Here is a 6,000-nt window from a genome sequence, read left to right on the forward strand (position 1 = left end):
AGAAGACAGGACGAGTAAAGGCAATGCACAGAAAGTCTTTGGATAAATAAAGAAATCAAACGTGAGTAAATATCTGCGTGGCTTTTCAATGATGGTGAGAACTGAGGGACTTGAAAAACGACTCATAGCTGGCTGTATTTCTGCTGGACAGGTAATATTTCATTTTGATTATAAATTTTTTTGGTTTATGTTTCCATGAAGCATGTATCAAGAGCACATGAAGCTGCCTAATATAGCTAACATAACATTACTTAGCATAAAGTTACAATATTATACACTTAGCTAGGGGTGTCCCCGACTAAGGATTTACACATTTGAATCAGAATTTTCGAATCTCTCTATGGTCGACCAAAAGTCGAATCATCTGTGTGTGTGTAAACCATAGACTGGAAGAAAAAAAGGAAAACGGTATAGGTAACGGCTTGGGAAAGGCAGGACACTAGTCAGTAGGAGGCTAAGACTATTTTTATTTTACTTTACACACGGCACACAGCCACCACTTTTAATAAAGTGATCAAAACTAGGCTACACTACACATTCGTAAATTAACCGTTCTCTCATAACATTTAAAAGAGAGGAAAAGAACACTTTGAGTGCGTTTATATGCACGTTCTTAAGCCGATTGTGCCTGAAGGGGGTCTCACACCGGACTGAAGCTCAGCGCCTTGTCTCAGGTAACGTTATCTCACTTCAGGCAGACGTGAACATTATATACACGCGAGCTCAATTTTGAATCGACTTCTGACAGAAGAGCTGCATGATGAGTGTATCTTGTAGCACAGGGTGAAATCAGCACATACATTCAAGATTTGAGGGAAATATAAATTTAATAGCCGCGGACAGGCGTCGAATGCCGCCGTCAGTGTATGTGTTCGAATTTTAAAGGTGCGGCGCGTCCGGTGCGAAGCTCAGTGCCCTTAAAGGGGCGATCACTCAGCGCCACAACACGTCTTTATAACACTATTATTGAGCACCCCCATATTGCCAAAATGGTATGATCCTCGTTTTATAACACCCGCGAAGATTCGACCATGAGATCAGTGGTCGAATCCGGTCCTGCATATCGATGCATCGAATCTTCGACTATTAGGCCGGAGACACACTGCAAGCGTGGTGTTTCTGTTGCGTTTCAGCCACGAGGCGGCTGCCTGGCGTTTTCTTGTCTTTGCACACCAGAAGCGTGTCTGACGCGACGCTGCTGCTGGTATTGATGTACAGGGAAGCCCTATACTTCATGTTAAATATAAATATATTGCCTATTGATACAGCAAAGACAACGTCGGCAGTAGCCTATTGACCAAACATATATATGGTATTGACGGCAAAATAGGCTACAGAATATTTCGTTCTGTATTGACAGGTTTAATATTTCAAAATCGATAATTGTGTTGTTTTTTATTATTACAAGTAGGCCTATATCTGCATTTATGTTAACCTAAAGACTTTCAAACATGAAAATGTCATTTATTAATATGTATTCGTGTCAAAATGGCATATAAACATCTTTTCCTATGCTGTTTTGCCTAGAAACACTTCCAACACGCTCGCGTGTCACGTTTAAAATAGGCGTCTCTTCTATTTGAAGCGTGAGCCGCGCGGCTGATGCAGGCAGTATGCAAGCGCTAACCGGTTAACATGGGAGCCGAAATAAAAACGGACACGCCACGCAGCCGAGACGCTCACGGCACGCTTGCAGTGTCTCTCCGGCCTTAGGGGTCACCCCTACACTTAGTCATTACACAGCAAAAACTCCAGTGTTAAATTAACTCTCCTCAGAGTTTATTTGGCTCCACACTCAAGAGTGTTAAAAATAACTCTGAAGAAGTGTTAAAGGTAATGAGATAATTAAGAGATTAAGTGATGATTGACCATTAGTGAAGACACCTGATGATAACAAGCAGAATCACTGAAGGAAAGAGTCACCATTTTTAAGTCACCATCATGGAGATCAGTGTTTGCTTTAGTTGGGCTCTTGATTCTTGGCTTTCTAACATTAGTTTTTTTTTCTTGTTGCTTTAACTGTGTTTGGATCGTACATTTTGGCAAAGAAAGCACAGATAAAATATGTTCAGGAGTTAGTGATGTTTTGATGAACATAATCATCATTTAGTGACTGAATAAACTAATATCATTCTGAGACAAATTTCAAGCTATATGGGGCATGTGTTGATTTTACTTTATTGACTACAACAGCTATGTGAAGTTAATAGGGTGAGATTTTGCACACAAAAAATTCAAACTACTTTGTTGCATTAGACACTCACAGACATCAAGAATCAGTGTATGAATCTCAACAATGGTGACAAACAGCATCTCAGATACACAGATCAACTCTGAACATCACAAAACAAGCTACTAAAAAGTCAAATAAAACAGCAAAAATAAAATTGTGAGAATAGAAAGAAATCACTAATTCAGTTCATCTTATAATTTATGCATGCTGCAATGCATGCTGGGAGCCATGGGTGAGTTTTGATTGGTGCACCCAGAATGCACTGCAAAAGCCTTTTGATGGCCACCATTGCTGAGATTCATACGCTGATTATTGATGTATGTGTGGCTGAATTACAGAGAGATTCAAACCTTTTTTTATCAACAGAATAATTTTTAAAAATCTCTCTGATTATATTGTAAACACCAGATTTTATGCCGTAGAATCACAGAGCTGTTGTAATAAAAAAAAGTAAACCTACAATTGTTAGAACCAAATGACATTAGTCAATTTTAAGATGATTATAAAACTTTCAACAGGTATACATCATCATCTGATGTCAGTTTGTTTAAGGAACTTTTGCTGCTGCAAATGTGTTTTACAAACACACTTTCACAGCAGCCAAAAACAGACAAATGTATAATAAGAGTAAAGAGCCCAACTAATGGAAACACTGATCACTGTTATGGTGACTTCAAATGAAAAACCTCTGTTAATTCTCAATAAGAGCTTCTGTAGTCGTCTGACAGAAATAAAGTCAGTCTGGTTAGTAATGTGTGAAGCTGGTAATGCTGTTTGTGGAGTTGTTTAATCCTCTGATGAGATCTTCAGAGATTTAATGTCTTCTTTTAACTTTAGTTGATTTCATCTAAAGCTGTGGCTGAAGTCAGTTGTAGTTCTTGTGTTTCTGCTTGTCTCTTTTCCTGTTCTCGTCTTTCCTTCAGTAATTCTGCTTGTTAACAGGCTTATTAATGCTGAAATTACTCCATATTTATTATACACAGATTTTGTGGCTCAGATAAGCTCAGTTCTGGTTTATTTCTTTGCTCTTGGCTGACATATGGCATTGTTATGGCCTGCTTGTGGCCCAGATCTGGCAAACAGGAGTGGGCCACTCAAGGGCCGTCATTCATCGCAGCATGTGGGCCAGATCCGTATTCCACATGTGCCAGATAAGGGCCAGATCTGGGCCGACACAATGTTGCTATGTGGGCAGATTTTCCTCTCGTCTCGCGAGTGGAAAATTAGATTTCTTCATCGAGTATCAATCTTACAAACTTGAAGAAATATGAATCTGTTTGATCAGGACAAATAATATTTCATAAGTTTGTACAATTTGTATTACTAAAATAGTAACACGAAAATCAAGCTTAATTTGTAGCTAAGATCTTACGTCATCAGTGACTTTAAATCTATGAGCAAAGCATTCACTTCAATGAAATTATTGGGTTTTAATAAACACTAGAGTATACAAAACTACGATTTCACACAGGGTAAAATATGCATATACCTGTGGGTAACAAAACAACATACAGGGAACAATCTAAACTTAACGAATAAAACAAAAGTAACATAGAATGAGAGAGTGAGGGTGAGAGAGAGAGAGAGAGAGAGAGAGAGAGAGAGAGAGAGAGAGAGAGAGAGAGAGAGAGAGAGAGAGAGAGAGAGAGAGAGAGAGAAAGATTTTTGATAGCATCATCAAGCCCATTCTTCTGTATGGCTGTGAAATCTGGGGCCCTAAATTTAAATCAAACTATAAATTATGGGATAAAAACCCCACTGAAATGTTCCACCTTGAGTTCTGTAAGAACATCCTGGGACTTCACAGAAATGCCCCTATGTTGGGCTGCAGAGCAGAACTGGGCAGATTCCCTCTCTTATCTGAGATCCAGAAGAGAGCGGCGAAGTTCTGGTTCCATCTCTCAGACTCGCCGACAGACGCCTACCATCACTGCGCGCTCACATACAGGGCAGGACACCCAGAGAATGACCCTTTGCATTATTTAGTGGAAACACACCAACTCAATCCAACAATTCGGTCAAAACTCACAAAAATGAAAGAAATAGGGAAAAAAAAAAAACAAGAAGACTACATCAACGACTGGCAAATCAAAATAGCACAAATAAACAAATTGAAGTACTTCTGTAGAATAAAGACTGATTATCAATTGGCACCTTACCTGATCCAAACTAAAGACTATCATCAGAGAAAACTCCTGACGAAGTATCGTTTGAGTAAGCACAGTCTGAGTGTGGAGACGGGCCGACACAAGCAGAGCTGGAGAGCCAGAGAGCTCAGACTGTGCTCACACTGCCCTGATGGAGTCGTAGAGGACGAGCTGCACTTCCTCACACAGTGCAGCAAATATAACATCAGAGAAACGTACTTCACCCAAATCACTCAAATGTTCCCCGAATTCCAGCAAGCAAGTGACAACGACAAACTGTGTTATATCTTAGGAGAAAAAGACACATGTATCCACTTGGCAGCACAGTATGTGTCCTCCTGCCATATCATGAGGGACAAAGGCTGAACCCTCTTTAGTCTCTTCACTGCTCTCTGGAACCATTTACCCTGTATTTTACAACCGATTGACTTATGTCATAATATATTTACAATATAGCAATGTATATGTTTTTTTCTTTTTTTTCTTCTTCTTCTTTAATTATATTTTGTATTTAGACATCTATACCTGTATAACTTGTTACATGTTTAATGCTTTGGCAACATTGTACTATCCGACAGTCATGCCAATAAAGCTGAATTGAATTGAATTGAATTGAGAGAGAATTGAGAGAGAGAGAGAGAGAGAGAGAGAGAGAGAGAGAGAGAGAAGAGAGAGAGAGAGAGCAGCGAGCGCCGGCAGGTCGGGCGGTCCCCCTATCAGGGGGATTCTCGCTGACGCCTGCCGGGCCGACCCGCCCATCGGGTTGAATCCTCCGGGTGGACCGTGCGGACCCCACCCGTTTACCTCTTAACGGTTTCACACCATGTTGAACTCTCTCTTCAAAGTTCTTTTCAACTTTCCCTCACGGTACTTGTCCGCTATCGGTCTCGTGCCGGTATTTAGCCTTAGATGGAGTTTACCACCCGCTTTGGGCTGCATTCCCAAGCAACCCGACTCCGAGAAGAACCGTACCCGGGCGGGGGGGTGGCGTTACCGGCCTCACACCGTCCACGAGCTAAGCCTCCATCAGAAGGACTTACACCCCCGGCCCACGCCCGAAGAGAGCGGCCTTCTGTACGCCACAATTCCCTCGCCCCGGCTGGGGGACGGGGATTCTGCGCTGGGCTCTTCCCTCTTCGCTCGCCGCTACTGAGGGAATCCTTGTTCGTTTCTTTTCCTCCGCTTAGTAATATGCTTAAATTCAGCGGATGGTCTCGCCTGATCTGAGGTCATAACCAGTGAGGGGGTGAGAGCGGCCGTCCGGGAGGGGGGAGGCCCCCCGGAGCTGGCCGGTTTCGAGAGGTCGTACCGCGACCCCCCGCCTGCTTATCCCCAACCCCACCGGGTGCGAACGAAACCCCACACCCCGCCGCGCCGTGGCCGGGTGCTCCTCGTCGCGGGCAGCAAGCAGCACAGGCCACCGGCAGCCGCGGAGGAAGGTCACCCGAGACCCCGGACGCGACGAGGCGCCGCCCTCCCCCGTAGGGGGAGCGGGAGGTTTCTCCCCAGCGGGAGAGAGGAGGCGGGGAGGAGACGGTCTGAACTTGGGAGGACGGAGGACGGAGGCCTCGGCCTACGACACTCCAGCCACGGGGTGCGAAACCCCGATAGATGGCAAAG

The sequence above is a fragment of the Pseudorasbora parva genome, chromosome 2 (assembly GCF_024679245.1).
Source record: "Pseudorasbora parva isolate DD20220531a chromosome 2, ASM2467924v1, whole genome shotgun sequence".
In the NCBI taxonomy this organism is placed as follows: domain Eukaryota; kingdom Metazoa; phylum Chordata; class Actinopteri; order Cypriniformes; family Gobionidae; genus Pseudorasbora; species Pseudorasbora parva.